A 17,343-nucleotide genomic window follows, 5' to 3' on the forward strand; every position below is an offset into this window, starting at 1 on the left:
TCAGTAATTGTGGCGCACGGGCTTAGTTGCTCCGCGGCAAGTGGAGTCTTCCCAGACCAGGGCTCGAACCTGTGTCCCCTACATTGGCAGGCGGATTCTTAACCTCTGCGCCACTAGGGAAGTCCCTCAATTTTTAATTTTGCTAAGAAGGATTATTATTATTATTATTATTTTTTAGCCGTGCTGTGCAGCTTGTGGGATCTTAGTTCCCTGATCAAACCCCAGCCCAAGGCAGTAAAAGCACCAAGTGTTAACCACTGGACCACCATAGAATTCCCAAGAAGGGTATTTTAAAACAAAACAAAACCAATTACCATTTACTGTCTCCTTTATTTCGTAAAAGAAAGGCTATTTTAACACCAAAAAGAAAGTCTCATCTCAGAAAAAAGGACAGTTTTTATATTAGTTGTATGAATCAGCTTTATGAAAAATTTGCCACATTGTCCTTTTTTGACTCATTCAGCCTCACATTGGGAAAATTATATGCCAGGGTTTTGTAGCCCAGTGCCTTGATCGCTTCTGAAAATTATTAACAAATTGATTTTCCTAAAACTCACTTGTTTTAAAATTAATATATATTTATTTAAGTCAAAGTAATATAAATACATCGTTTTATAAATCTAGTAGTTGCACATGGTTTATAATAAAGAACTGCACTCCCCCTGCACTCTGATTCCTGCTTCCCAGAGGCAACTACTATCCACATTAAGCTGTTTTTCTGTTTTGGTAGTTACCTCCTCGTTCGTAAATAACAAGTACTTACTAATCCTAAACACCATTTTTTAAAGTCTAAAAGCCAACTTCAGTCATGTTGCTCCCCTTTTCAAATTGAACTGGAGCTATGGAATAAAATATATACTCTCTGTATATCTGTAACATCTCAGATCCATCTATGATGCTTCCCAGATAGTGAAGCCCTTAGTGGTTACCACTATAGACTATATACTTAAAATGCTGCACTGTATTATCTATTTCACGTGAACAATGACTTTCTTTTATTAAAATTCTAGACTCTCAATTATTGGTCACTGTCCTTATGGCTGGTTTCATTCCCATTGTTAAATTCTCTTTATATGCAGTTTAACAACCAGTAGAATTGCTCATGCTTAGAACTTGGGAAAGAAATTTGGTGAGGGTATCTATCAGTTTTGCTAGCCTTAGAGGGAAGAATAAACACTTCTGAAATAGAAGAACTGCTCCTTTCTTGTCCAAATTGGTATCCCTGCTTTAGCTAGTAGGGGAAATATCTGATTTTAATCAGAATTCATTTCTGCAAACAATATTTTGAATCACATCTTCATTCTGAAAGGCAACACAAAAAATCATTTGGGGACTTCCCTGGTGGTGCAGTGGTTAAGAATCTGCCTGCTGGGGCTTCCTTGGTGGCGCAGTGGTTGAGAATCTGCCTGCTAACGCAGGGGACACGGGTTCAAGCCCTGGTCTGGGAAGATCCCACATGCCGCGGAGCAACTAGGCCCGTGAGCCACAACTACTGAGCCTGCGCGTCTGGAGCCTGTGCTCCGCAACAAGAGAGGCCGCGACAGTGAGAGGGCTGCGCACCGCGATGAAGAGTGGCCCCCGCTCGCCGCAACTAGAGAAAGTCCTCGCACAGAAACGAAGACCCAACACAGCCAAATAAATAAAAATAAAATTAAAAAAAAAAAAGAATCTGCCTGCTAATGCAGGGGACATGAGTTCGAGCCCTGGCCCGGGAAGATCCCACATGCCGCGGAGGAACTAAGCCCGTGCGCCACAACTACTGAGCCTGTGCTCTAGAGCCCGCGAGCCACAACTACTGAGCCTGAGTGCTACAACTACTGAAGCCCATGCGCCTAGAGCCCATGCTCTGCAGCAAAGAGAAGCCACTGCAATGAGAAGCCTGTGCACCGCAAGGAAGAGTAGCCCCCGCTCACTGCAACTAGAGAAAGCCTGCGTGCACCAACAAAGACCCAACACAGCCAAAAATAAATGAATTAATTAATTAATTTTTTTAAAAAAATGTAAGACATCTTTAAAAAAAAAAATCATTTGGACTTACTCCCTGGGAGGAAGTTGATGGCAGAGAGAAGAGAAAGGAGATCTTTCTCCTTACATATATAAATAACAACAATAAAATAGCTTTTATTTATTGAATCATCACTACATACCAAACACCATTACAAGCATTATCTCATTTAATTCTCACAGGTACTTAAAAGTACTGTTTTTTAACCCCCACTTTACAACTGAGGAAACCGGAGGTTAAGAATACCTTGGTGAGGGACTTCCTTGGTGGTCCAGTGGTAAAGAATCCACCTTATAATGCAGGGGACACGGGTTCGATCCCTGGTCAGGGAACTAAGATCCCACATGTGGCGGGGCAGGTAAGCCCACGTGCTACAACTACTGAGCTCACGTGCAGCGAACTACAGAGCCCATGTGCGCTGGAGCCTGCATGCCACAACTAGAGAAGAGAAAACCCGCACACCACAGCAAAAGATCCCACATGCCTCAGCGAAGATCCCTCGTGCAGCAACTAAGACCCAACACAGCCAAAAATAAATAAATAAATCTTAAAAAAAAAAAAAAGAATAACTTGGTGAAAATGACAAGTGGCACTGACAGAGTTGGGACTTATACCTAGGGATTCTGACTCCAGAAACTGTGTTTAGCCACTATACTATACTCAACGTGAACCACTTTTATACTTTAGAAATCTTTTTTAAAAAATGGAATAGGCAAACTGTCACAAAGTAAAACCTATCTCCTTATGAGAGTTGAGCTTCAACACATACACATGACCAATAATAAGCCACAGAAGCAAAGCTACAGTAAACTGACTTAACAGTTTAGTAATATCACACCTTAAATTTTATAAAGTAATCTGCATTTTATACTTCAGCTTGTTTACAAGATAATCATGAATTATAAAGTATCCTTGAGACCCATTAGAAGAAGTAACATTCTAGAATAGTTATAAATAGCATGGTAGTTAAAATAAGTATCAAATGTGTCATCAAAATTTACTGTTTTCATATTTGAAAGAGACTTTTGAAAATTTTATTCCTACATCCTTGTTTCACAAGAGGTCAAAGAAGTTAAGTGACTTGCCCAACCAAGGTGACACAGCTAATTAGCAGCAGGACTGTACTTGGAGCTCAGGTCTCCTGGCTCCCAACCCAATGCTCTTTCCCTGTTGTGTCCATGACTACCCAGACAGTGTGCTCCCTCTGAGAATACAACAGGATTTCTAGATGGGACTCAGAGATGTCTGTGTAGCTGGTTTTGGTTACAATTATCTCTTTTGGTAGGGAAAAGACATTTTGGTTGAGAGCTCTTTCTTCATTGCAGCCTAGGGGATGGAAATAAGACTTGGGAGTCCACCTCTGATGCTGACACAGTTCTTACTCTCCTGGAGTCTGATTCTGGAGCTAGTGCCTGACACATTGAGAATTCAGAAGAGTTTTGGTGGTGGGGCAGGAGGTAGGAGGTGGACTTTAGATGAGCCATTCTGTTTTTTTAAACTGTCCAAAGAAATTTTTTTTAATTTTATTTATTTTATTTACTTATTTATTTTTGGCTGCGTTGGGTCTTCGTTGCTGCACGCGGGCTTTCTCTAGTTGTGGTGAGTGGGGGCTACTCTTTGTTGCAGTGCACAGGCTTCTCATTGCAGTGGCTTCTCTTGTTGCGGAGCACGGGTTCTAGGCACACGGGCTTCAGTAGTTGTAGCACGTGGGCTCAGTAGTTGTGGCTCGCTGGCTCTAGAGCGCAGGTTCAGTAGTTGTGGCGCACGGGCTTAGTTGCCCCATGGCATGTGGGATCTTCCCGGACCAGGGCTCAAACCCCTGTCCCCTGAGTTGGCAGACAGATTCTTAACCACTGCACCACCAGGGAAGCCCCAAAGAAATTTTAATGGATGCATTCTTTTGATTTTAGTAAATCTCTCTGTAGAAGATACAGACACGCAGGACATGATCTCTGCTGTTAAGGAGACTGAAATCTGGTAAAACAGGCAAAGTTCAAAGAGCTTGGTGAGGTGTGGACCCCTTAAGAACATGGCCCTAGCCCAGAGAAAGCATAAGCATAAGGATGCTGCAGCAGATGATCTGCACAGGAATGCTTTTCTGAACCCCTAGGTCACCAGTGTGGCTAACCCATTTTCTATCCTCACTTTGTTACCTCCGGCAACTTGTACCTACTCTATCAGCTCTCCATCTTCCTTATTGGACACTCAGGCTTCAACAGTGATCTTTACTGTCTGCTAGCTAACTTTCCACCATCATTTGGTCAGTGGCTCTGCTCTTTAGTAAAAAAAAAGAAAACTCAACTAACCTCCCTCACCTCCCCTGCCCTCAAAACAATGGCAAGAACAACCACATAGGAGAAGTAGCAGATTACCTCTGGTGAGGGTCTGGATCACACATTCAGTGTCCTGCTTCATTGTCTCCAGCCTGTCTTTCCAGCCCCTTTCCTCTCATTCTCCTTACCCCGAACATATCAGCTATATAAATAAAACTCTTATTGTTTCCTCTTTTTCCAGTTTCCTTTCTTCTAGGCAGAGTTGGTCACTTGTTCATCCAACCTCCCACAACTGCTCAAACAACTTCCTATCATATAGTATTTAAAGAACCTATCCACCCAGATGGCTCACAGGTAGTTCTACCAAATATTTAAAGAAGAAGTGACTAATCCTTCACAAACTCTCCTGAAAAGTGGAAGAAGAGGGAACACTTGCCCAACTCATTCTGTGAAGCCAGTATTACCCTAATACCAAAACCAGATAAAGAAATCACAAGAAAACAAAACTACAGACCAGTATCTCTTATGAATATAGAAAATAAAGCAAATTGAATCCAGCAACATATTAAACAGATTATACACCATGATCAAGTAGAATTTACCCCAGGAATGCAAGATTGGCTCAATATACAAAAAAATCAATGTAATACACCATACTAATAGAATGAAGGACAAGAATCACATGCTCATCTCAATTAACACGGAAAAAGCATTTGAAAGAATCCAACACCCTTTTACGATAAAAACACTCAACAAACTAGGAATAGAAGAAAACTTCCTCAACCTGATAAAGAGCATCTATGAAAAACCCACAGCTAACCTCATACTTAATGGTGAAAGACAGGATGCTTGCTCCCTAAGTTTAGGAACAAGACTAGAATGTCTGCTCTTGCCATTTCTATTCAACACTATACTGGAAAGTTCTAGCCCAAGAAATTAGGAAAGAAAATAAAAGACATCCAGATAGGAAAAGGAGAAATAAAACTATTCACAGATGACATGATATTGTAATAGAAAATCCTAAGGAATCGACATAAAAAAAATTGAACTAAAAAACTGTCAACAAGGACTCCCCTGGTGGTGCAGTTGTTAAGAATCCACCTGCCAATTCAGGGGACACAGTTTCAAGCCCTGGCTGGGGAAGATCCCACATGCCGCAGAGCAACTAAGCCCATGCACCACCCACAACTACTGAGCCTGCGCTCTAGACCCCGCAACAAGAGAAGCCACCACAATGAGAAGCCTGAACAACAGAAAGACCCAATGCAACCAAAAAAACAACGAAAAAAAAACCCCACAACATTGTAAATCAACTATATTTCAATAAAAGTTATTAAAAAAATAAAAAACTGTCAACTAGGTTATAGCATATAAGATTAATATATAAAAATCAGTTGTATTTTTATACAGTAGTCCTGAATGACCCAAAAATTAAATTAAAAAACAATTCCATTCACAATCTCATCACAAGGAATAAAATAATTAGAAATTAGTTTAACAAAAGTGTAAGATGAGTACACTGAAGACTATAAAACATTGCTGAAAGAAATTAAAGAAGACCTAAATAAATGGAAAGACATCCCATGTTTATAGACTGGAAGACTGAGTGTTGTTAAGGTAGCAGTACTTTTCAAATTAATTTATGGATTCAATCCCTATCAAAACGCCAGTGGCCTTTTTTGCAGAAAATGACAGGCAGATCCTATAACTCATATGGAAGGCCAAGGAACCAGAATAGTTAAAACAATCTTGAAAAAGAAGAAAATAGTTTGAGTACTCTCACTTCCTAACTTCAAAACTTACTACAAAGCTATAGTAATTAAGACAATGTGGTATATGGATAGACATATAGATCAATAGAATAGAATTGAGAATCAAAAAAGAAACTCTTAGTTTCCATATGATCCTGTAATCCCACTCCTGGACATTTATCTGGAGAAAATGATAATTTGAAAAGATACATGCACCCCTATGTTCATAGCAGCACTATTTACAATAGCCAAGGCATGGAAACAGCCTAAATGTCCATCGACAGATGAATGGATAAAGAAGATGTGGTACATATATATGATGGAACGCTACTCAGCCATAAAAAAGAATGATATAATGCCATTTGCAGCAACATGGATGGACCTAGAGATTATCATACTAAGTGAAGTAAGCCAGAGAAAGACAAATATCATGTGATATCGCTTATATGTGGAATCTAAAATATGACACAGGGCTTTGCTGGTGGTGCAGTGGTTAAGAATCCGCCTGCCAATGCAGGGGACACGAGTTTGAGCCCTGGTCTGGGAAGATCTCACATGCTGCGGAGCAATGAAGCCCGTGCGCCACAGCTACTGAGCCTGCGCTCTAGAGCCCGTGAGCCACAACTACTGAGCCCGTGCACCACAACTACTGAAGCCCACGTGCCTAGAGCTCATGCTCCACAACAAGAGAAGCCACTGCAATGAGAAGCCCACGTACCACAACAAAGAATAGCCCCCGCTCACCACAACTAGAGAAAGCCCCCATGCAGCAACGAAGACCCATGCAGCCAAAAATAAATAAATTAATTAAAATTTTAAAAAATAATAATAAAATAAAATACGACACAAACAAATTTATCTAAGAAACAGAAACAGACTCACAGACATAGAGAACAGACTTGTGGTTGCCAAGGTGGGGGTTTGGGGGAGGGATGGATTGGGAGTTTGGGATTAGCAGGTGCAACTCTTATATACAGAATGGGTGAACAACAAGGTCCTACTGTGTAGCACAAGGAACTATATTCAATATCCTGTGATAAACCATAATGGAAAATAATATGAAAAAGAATATACATATGTATAACTGAATCCTTTTGCTATACAGTAGAATTTAACACAACATTGTAAACTATACTTCAATAAAATTAAAAAAAATTTTTTTTTAATCTTAAATTTATGGTCAGTTGATCTTCTACAAGGGTGTCAAGACCATTTAATAGGGAAAGAATAGTGTTTTTAAAAGTGGTTCTGAGACAATGGGATAGCCATATGCAAAAGAATGAAGTTAGGCCTCCTCCATTATACTGTACCCAAAACTAACTCAAAATGGATCATAGACCTAACTGTAAGAAATGTGGTATATTTATACCATGGAATATTATTCAGCTATAAAAAGGAATGAAGTACTGATACTTGCTACAACCTGGGTGAAACTTGATAACATTATGCTGAGTGAAAGAAGCCAGTCACAAAAGGCCATATATTTTATAATTCTATTTGCATGAAATGTCCAGGACAGGCAAATCCATAGAGACATAAAGTGGTTTAGTGGTTGCCAGGGGCTGGGAGGGAGAAGAGAATGGGGAATTTCTGCTAATGAACCTGGAGTTTCTTTTGGGGGTGATGAAATGTTCTAAATTTAGATAGTGATGTTGGTTTCATAACTCTGTGATATACTGAAAACCATGGAACTGTACACTGTAAAAGGATGAATTTTATGGTGTGTGAATTATATGTCAATAAAGCTGGTGTATAAAAAGTACCTATCATATAGCATTAAAATTGTGTGTTCATATGTATTTCTTCCCCTACTAGAATTAGACTATGAACTTCCTTCATCCTTACACATTGGAGGTACTCAATGAACACAATAAATACTTGTTGATCCAGTAATTAATTCTTTGAAATCTTAAAGAAGTTTAAGACTTTAGCAGGCAGTTGGAAGGAAAGATTATTGGTGGCAGAGCAGAGGCATAAAGAAGGAAAAGCACCAGGTTGGAGCAGCCAGCAATTCCCTAGGCTAGGAGACACAGGAGAGGAAGCAGTCTAGATACGGGTGGTAAGGGTGGTACTATCTGCTAAGTGTGTTCCATTTTTAATTATTGTTAAATATTGTTAACTGATGGTGCTTCACTAACTAAAAATATTTTCAGACAAAATGCTGATTCAAACCCTCTCCTAAAGCCTTTTCCTACCTCCTTAGGTTAGACAAAGGTACAAAGGAATTTGCTTGAGTTGGAACAAAACAGAGAAGGAAAATAGTTTCATCTTTGTCTGCCACAACCAACTCTGTTCACTCTGGAAATCCTGCTTTCAAAGCCAAGGTGGGGGACTTCCCTGGTGGTGCAGTGGTTAAGAATCTGCCTGCCAATGCAGGGGACACGGGTTCGATCCCTGGTCAGGGAACTAGATCCCGCATGCATGCCGCAACTAAGGAGTCAGCCTGCTGCAACTAAGAGCCCGAGTGCCACAACTAAGACACAGCGCAGCCAAAATAAATAAATAAATAGGAAAAAGACTTGTCTAAGTTACAGAAGAAAAAAAAAAAAGCCTAAGGTGGGAATTCCCTGGTGGTCCAGTGGTTAGGACTCCGCACTTTCACGGCTGAGGGCACAGTTTCCCAAAAGCAGCCGGGTGTGGCCAAAAAAAAAAAAAGCCTAAGGTGATCAGCATGCTTCATTCACACTACTCTGCCCTGCTGTCACACAGTTTAAAGCCAGAAACCTACTGTTTGTACCTACTTGCCCAGCTTCATACCTCCCTTCTTTCATTCAACAAATATTTATCAAGCACTTACTTTTTGCCATTGTGCCAGGCACTGGATATGGCAGTGAATAAGTAAAGTGTGCTCTCGATATATGTCACAGCGTCCAATGTTGAGTTGAAGCATTTCCACTGGGCTATTAGTAGCAACATTTTAGAAAGAGCTTAAAAACCAGGCTCCAGTGAATGAGTGAGGATACTGTCTTGCATTTAAATAGAAGAGAACTCTGCAGTATTTAAGGATTTCACATGCAATATTCCATTTGTTACTCAAATCTATTAAAAAGGGTAGGGGAAGTATTATCTTCATTTTACAGATGGGGCAAGTGAGATTTGGGTAGGTTAAATGATTCCTTCAACTCACACAGCTAGTACGCAGCTAAGTCGGCTTGGGTACCCCGCTGTTACCTCTAATTGGTTGCTTTTCTATTACCCCTTTCTGAGACAGGAAGGTCTGACTTCTTAGGGGGCAGCTGCCTCTACCTATGTGTAAACAATAAGGCAACAGAGAACTGTTAGGTTTGCTCTTTTTTTTTTTTAATAAATTTATTTATTTATTTTTGGCTGCATCGGGTCTTCATTGCTGCACACGGGCTTTCTCCAGTTTCGGCAAGTGGGGGCTACTCTTTGTTGTGGTGCACGAGCTTCTCATTGTGGTGGCTTCTCTTGTTGAGGAGCACGGGGTCTAGGCAGGTGGGCTTCAGTAGTTGTGGCACGCGAGCTCAGTAGTTGTGGCTTACGGGCTGTAAAGCGCAGGCAAAGTAGCTGTGGCGCACGGGCTTAGTTGTTACGCGGCATAGGGGATGTTCCCGGACCAGGGCTCGAACCAGTGTTCCCTGCATTGGCAGGCGGATTCTTAACCATTGTGCCACCAGGGAAGTCCCTACGTTTGCTCTTTTTTAATTTTTAATAAATCACCACTGTACTTATTATCAATTTTATAAACAGGCAGCAGTCATGAAGCCAAGTAATGAATGCAGCAGATGGTAACATTGTGAAAATATGTTTCTGCGAGACTTGTAAGTGCACAGTTAATGAGAACAGAAATCAAATCTGTAGACTGTTAGTCTCTAGGAAAGTGCGCAGTTCCTGACCCAAAGTTCTCTCCTGGAGATCTTTCTTGTTTACCTTAGTCATCAGCTTCTGTGTGAATGACTTCCAAAATCAATTCAACAAATGTTATGGGAGTGACAAAATGCCTGGTACACTGAGAATATAAACAAGAATGAGGCCCATCCCAGCTTTCAGAGCCCCAGGTTTACATTAGGGAAGCAAATAATTAAAATACAATGTGAATACATGCTATAATGGGCAAGTGATATAATGATATGGAAATTTCCTTAATAAACAAAATTAGGAAAAAATTACTTATGTGTAGGAAACAATTACTTATACTTAAGAATAATTCTGCATCTGAAATCTTAAACCTCAGACAACCTCCAAGCTTTCCAACTTCCTTAATGAAAATAACATTTTTATTGATCAGCTATTATGTACTGGACATTATGCTAATTGCTTTACAGGTAGTGTATCTCATTTAATCCTCACAACCCTATGATTATTTTTCACTTTACAGAGGAATCTGAGGCTCAGAGAGGTTAGGTGACTTGTTCAAGGCCCCACAGCTGCTAAGGGAATACTCAGTTTAGGCTCCCAAGCGCATCCTCTTAATCAAGACCATATAGGGCCTCTTTTCCTCCTAAGGCAACTGTTCTTTGATCTTACTGAGGCCTTGGCCTCCTTTTTCTCCCCATTCTCCTGGCCATCACCCTTCCTCCCTTTACTCTCTATCCTCTAGGCCCACCAAACCACACAGGTACCCCACCAGTGTATGGTCTGGCACCTCCTTTGTACACATTGTTCCCACTGCCTGGATGAACCAAATCACAAAGCTACCAAACCCATTGGAAAGCTGGCAGAGTGAAAGATAAAAAGGAACCATAACAGTAGAGTATATTTGAAAAGTTAATATGTCACTCTCCTAATACTGAAAAATTTAAATTACAGAACTGGAAAATTCATGGTAGACTTTCATGTGAAAAGATCTTACTGGTAGAACATGGGGAACACACTCTCCGCAAGTGTAGTTGTGAGATTCACAGAATTTTATCCTGTATTATAGGACAAAGATACAGTTAATATCTCAAGATAATATTTCTATATAGGACATTCTTAGACAATGACAAAACAAAATTTAAATATGTTTTTAGTGCAGTGTTTTTTCAAATCAATACATTCATACATGTATGTGTAATGTGTGTGTGCATATGTATATATACATATAGTCTCTTAAATAAGACCTAAGTAATAAAGCAAATCCAGATGAAAATATCAGTTTTCTTAAGAACAAAAATAAAAATGTAAGGTATAATACATATCAGATATTGTTAAGTCAGTATTTAGAAGAAAATCTCTTTGCTCTTAAATAATTTTTTAAAATATTCATAAAAAAATTTTTTAAGAAAGAAGCTAATGATGAATTAAGTCTCTGCTAAAGATGATAAAAAGAAACAAAGTATCTGTTTCATTTACAACCCAGTTCAGCCATACCTTAACATTTTGACATATTTCATATAAAATTAGGGATTTGAAAAATTAGTTTTGTTAATTTTTAAAAGAACTATATTGGCTTGCTTATCAATTCTATTTTTTGCCTTTATGTAATTGATGACAAACAGTATGGCTTGGAAAAAAATTATTGAAACCACTAGCTTAATTAATAAAATAAAAGGAAAATTCAAATTAACAAAATCACAGACAGAAAAAAGTGGTATAACTCAGACATATGTCTTAATGACAGAAATGTTATTTTAAGCCACAAGCTTATAAAATGTGCTAAAGAAATAGAAGAGGATACTGCCTATGATAGTGTAAGGTTAGCAAACTCAAGGTGGCCAAAGAGACTCCATGAAGATCTACACAGCAGAGAAAGCAGCAGGCACTTACCAGACGATTAGTAGAACAACAACAGACAAGCCACCATTTCATGCACTGTTCCTGGGAGTGTAAGTAGTAGAACTTTTCTGGAGTAACATTTAGAAATATCAAGATTTTTTTGGGGAGGGAGCAAATATTTGAACCTGTAATTATACTTTAAATATTTACTAAATGTTTGAATATGAATGTTCCAAGGAGAGAAAGAGAGATTGTTCATCACAAATATTTTTTAATGATAATTCAAAGGATTTTTAAAATTGAAGTATAGTTGATTTACAATATTATCATAGATTGTTTTTTTTTTAATTAATTAATTTATTTATTTTTGCTGTGTTGGGTCTTCGTTTCTGTGCGAGGGCTTTCTCTAGCTGCGGCAAGCGGGGACCACTCTTCATCGCGATGCGCGGGCCTCTCACTGTCGCGGCCTCTCTTGTTGCGGAGCACAGGCTCCAGACGCGCAGGCTCAGTAGTTGTGGCTCACGGGCCCAGCCGCTCCGCGGCATGTGGGATCTTCCCAGACCAGGGCTCGAGCCCGTGTCCCCTGCATTGGCAGGCAGATTCTCAACGACAGCGCCACCAGGGAAGCCCCATAGATTGTTTTTAAGAGTAAAAATTTTGGAAATTTGATGTGGTATAAAAACAGTAATTTTCTATGTATTGACATAAGTGATGGGCAAAATCTATTGATAGAAGGAAAAAACACAGATTACAAAGGTATATATATATAATCCAATTTGAAATTTTTCTAAAGACTGGGAGGATGAAGTGTATGAAACTGTAATAGTGTTTATCTCTAATGAATAAGATTTGAAGATTTCTCTTTTACTTAAAACATTTCTAACTGATTTTTTTACAGTGACTAAAATTGGTAAAATCAGTGAAGATATTTGGGAAAAAATGGTCACTTCTCTCAAAAAACTCTGAGAAGACTTCTCCAAACTTTTAAAAACTGTACAAACCCCATATTACATTACATATGTTAAATTACATTACAGTTTTTAAAAAGATGGGGGCTGGGAGTTCCCTGGTTGCCTAATGGTTAGGCTTCTGTGAGTTCACTGCCGTGACCTGGGTTCAGTCCCTGGTGGGGACATGAGATCCTGCAAGCCGTGTCGGGCGGCCAGAAAAAAAAGATGGGGGCATGTTTTACAATTTTACTTATTTTATGAGATTAATGTGTTATTTTTTATTAAGGTATGATTGATAAATAAAAGTTGCATATATTTAAGGTGTACAACATGATGTCTTGATACACATATATACCAGGCAGACCTTGGAGATCTTGTGGATTCAGTTCCAGATCACCACAATAAAGTGAATATCGCAATATTCAAGTAGACTTTTATTAGGGCAAACATTTCTATAACCCTAAATATCTCATTAAAACAAACAGAAGAGTATCTTTGTTAAAGTATCTTTATTAAACAGTGATCCAAAATGAAGTAAAAATTAGTAAAGTTAACTGTAAATGAAGATATAAACCAGTGAATCATCAATGATTTTTTAATCCCAGGACCTAATAACATTATTTTCCAAGTAAGTAATTATTTATTTATTTTTTTCCCCAAAGTATGGTACCTCTTTTTTGTTTTTTTAATTATTTCTTTCTTTATTTTTGGCTGTGTTGGGTCTTCATTGCTACGCGTGGGCTTTCTCTAGTTGCGGCAAGCGGGGGTACTCTTCGTTGCGGTGCCTTCTCTTGTTGCAGAGCATGGGCTCTAGGCGCGCGGGCTCCAGAGCACAGGCTCAGTAGTTGTGGCGCGCGGGCTTAGTTGCTCTGCGGCATGTGGGATCTTCCCAGACCAGGGATCGAACTCACGTCTCCCGCATTGTCAGGCAGACTCCTAACCACTGCGCCACCAGGGAAGTCCCCCAAGTAAGTAATTATTAATGTGAAAACCATAATTAATACAGACAAAACATAATTTTTTTTGGTTTCCCAGTGCATGTAAGAGTTATGTTTGCATTCTCCTGTGGTCTATTATGTATGCAATAGCATAATGTCTAAAAAAACAATGTGCATACCTTAATTTAAAAAATACTTTATTGCAGTGGTTAGGACTCTGTGCTTTTACTGCTAAGGGCCCAGGGGTCAATCCCTGGTCAGGGAAATAAGATCCTGCAAGCCACCCAGCCAAAAAAAAAAACTTTATTACTAAAAATGCTAGCCATCATCTGAGCCTTCAGCAAGTCATAGTAATAACATCAAAGATCACTGATCACAGATCACCATAACAAAAATAATAATAATGAAAAAGTTTGAAATATTGTGAGAATTACCAGAATGTGACACAGAGGCAAATATTGTGATAATTACCAGAAGTGAGCAAATGCTGTTGGAAAAATAATGCAGATAGACTTGCTTGATGCAAGGTTTCCACAAACCTTCAATTTGTAAAATACACAATATCTGCCAGTTGCAATAGTTGAACAAGGTATGTCTGTACATTGTGAAATGATACCACAATCAAATTTTTTAAATTGGAGTATAATTGCTTTACAGTATTGTGTTAGTTTCTGCTGTACAGTGCAGTGAATCAGCTATAAGTATACCTATATTTCCTCCCTCTTGGGCCTCCCTCCCACCCCCACCCCCCATCCCACCCATCTAGATCGTCACAGAGCACCGAGCTGAGCTTCCTATGCTTTATAGCTTGTTCCCACTAGCTATCTATTTTACGCATGGTAGTGTATATATGTCCATCCTAATCTCCCTATTAGTCCCACCCTCCCCTTCCCACCCTGTGTCCACATGTCTGTTCTCTATGTCTATGTCTCTATTCCTGCCCTGCAAATAGGTTCATCTGTACCATTTTTCTAGATTCCACATATATGCGTTAATATACAATATTTTTCTCTTTCTGGCTTACTTCATTCTGTATGACAGACTCCAGGTCCACCCACATCTCTACAAATGACCCAATTTTGTTCTTTCTATGGCTGAGTAATATTCCATTGTATATATGTACCACATCTTCTTTATCCATTCATCTATCATTGGACATTTATGTTATTTCCATGTCCTGGCTGTTGTAAATAGTGCTGCAATTAACACTGGGGCACATGTGTCCTTTTGAATTATGGTTTTCTCAGGGTATATGCCCAGTAGTGGGATTGCTGGGTCATATGGTAGTTCTATTTTTAGTTTTTTACGGAACCTCCATACTGTTCTCCACAGTGGCTGTATCAATTTACATTCCCACCAACAGTGCAAGAGGGTTCCCTTTTCTCCACACCCTCTCCAGCATTTATTGTTTGTAGATTTTTTGATGATGGCCATTCTGACCAGTGTGAGGTAATACGTCGTTGTAATTTTTTTTTTTTATAAATTTATTTATTTATTTATTTTTGGCTGTGTTGGGTCTTCGTTGCTGTGCGCGGACTTCCTCTCGTTGCGGCGATCGGGGGCCAATCTTTGTTGCGGTGCATGGGCTTCTCCTTGCGGTGGCTTCTCTTATTGCACTGGCTTCTCCTGTTGTGGAGCATGGGCTCTAGGTTCGCAGGCTTCAGTAGCTGTGGCTCGAAGGCTCTAGAGCGCAGGCTCAGTAGTGGCGCACAGGCTTAGTTGCTCCGCGGCGTGTGGGATCTTCCCAGACCAGGGCTCGAACCCGTGTCTCCTGCATTGGCAGGCAGATTCTTAACCACTGTGCCACCAGGGAAGCACCCTCGTTGTAATTTTGATTTACATTTCTCTAATAATTAGTGATGTTGAGCATCTTTTCATGTGTCTCTTGGCCATCTATATGTCTTCTTTGGTGAAATGTCTACTTAGGTCTTCCACCCATTTTTGGATTGGGTTGTTTGTTTTTTTGATATTGAGCTGCATGAGCTGTTTGTATATTTTGAAGATTAATCCTTAGTCTGTTGCTTCATTTGCAAATATTTTCTCCCATTCTGAGGGTTGTCTTTTCGTCTTGTTTATGGTGTCCTTTGCTGTGCAAAAGCTTTGAAGTTTCATTAGGTCCCATTTGTTTATTTTTGTTTTTATTTCCATTACTCTAGGAGATGGGTCAACAGAGATCTTGCTGTGATTTATGTCAAAGAGTGTTTTTCCTGTTTTCCTCTAAGAGTTTTATAGTGTCTGGCCTTACATTTAGGTCTTTAATCCATTTTGAGTTTATTTTTGTGTATGGTGTTAGGGAGTGTTCTAATTTCATTCTTTTACATGTAGCTGTCCAGTTTTCCCAGCACCACTTATTGAAGAGGCTGTGTTTTCTCCATTGTATGTTCTTGCCTCCTTTGTCATAAATTAGGTGAGCATATGTGTGTGGGTTTGTCTCTGGGCTTTCTATCCTGTACCATTGATCTATATTGCTGTTTTTCTGCCAGTACCATACTGTCTTGATTACTGTAGCTTTGTAGTATAGTTTGAAGTCAGGGGAGCCTGATTCCTCCAGCTCCATTTTTCTTTCTCAAGATTGCTTTGGCTATTCGGGGTCTTTTGTGTTTCCATACAAATTGTGAATTTTTTTGTTCTAATTCTGTGAAGAATGCCATTGGTAATTTGATAGGTGTTGCACTGAAGCTGTAGATTGCTTTGGGTAGTATAGTCATTTTCACAATATTGATTCTTCCAGTCCAAGAACATGGTATGTTTCTCCATCTGTTTATGTCATCTTTGATTTCTTTCATCAGTGTCTTATAGTTTTCAGAGTACAGGTTTTGTGTCCTTAGGTAGGTTTATTACTAGGTATTTTATTCTTTTTGTTACGATGGTAAATGGGACTGTTTCCTTAATTTCTCTTTCTGATTTTTCGTTGTTAGTATATAGGAATGCAAGAGATTTCTGTGCACTAATTTTGTATCCTGCAAACTTACCAAATTCATTGATTAGTTCTAGTAGTTTTCTGGTGGCATCTTTAGGATTTTCTATGTACAGTATCATGTCATCTGAAAACAGTGACAGTTTTACTTCTTCTCTGTCAATTTGGATTCCTTTTATTTCTTTTTCTTTTCTGATTGCCATGGCTAGGACTTCCAATACTGTGTTGAATAAGAGTGGTGAGAGTGGTCATCCTTCTCTGTTCCTGATCTTAGAGGAAATGCTTTCAGTTTTTCATCATTGAGAATGATGTTTGCTGTGGCCTTTATTATGTTGAGGTAGGTTCCCTCTGTGCCCATTTTCTGGAGAGTTTTTATCATAAGTGGGTGTTGAATTTTGTCAAAAGCTTTTTCTGCATCTATTGAGATGATCATATGGTTTTAATTCCTTAATTTGTTAATATGGTGTATCACATTGATTGATTTGCATATATTGAAGAATCCTTGCATCCCTGGGATAAATCCCACTTGATCATGGTGTATGATCCTTTTAATGTGTTGTTAGATTCTGTTTGCTAGTATTTTGTTGAGGATTTCTCCGTCTGTGTTCATCAGTGATATTGGTCTGTAATTTTCTTTTTTTGTAGTATCTTTGTCTGGTTTTGGTATCAGGGTGATGGTGGCCTCCTAGAACGAATTTGGGAGTGTTCCTCCCTCTACAAGTTTTTGGAAGAGTTTGAGAAGGATAGGTGTTAGCTCTTCTCTAAATGTTTGATAGAATTCACCTGTGAAGCCATCTGGTCCTGGACTTCAGTTTGTTGGAAGATTTTTAATTACAGTTTCAATTTCATTA

The sequence above is a fragment of the Balaenoptera ricei genome, chromosome 17 (genome assembly GCF_028023285.1).
Source record: "Balaenoptera ricei isolate mBalRic1 chromosome 17, mBalRic1.hap2, whole genome shotgun sequence".
In the NCBI taxonomy this organism is placed as follows: Eukaryota; Metazoa; Chordata; class Mammalia; order Artiodactyla; family Balaenopteridae; genus Balaenoptera; species Balaenoptera ricei.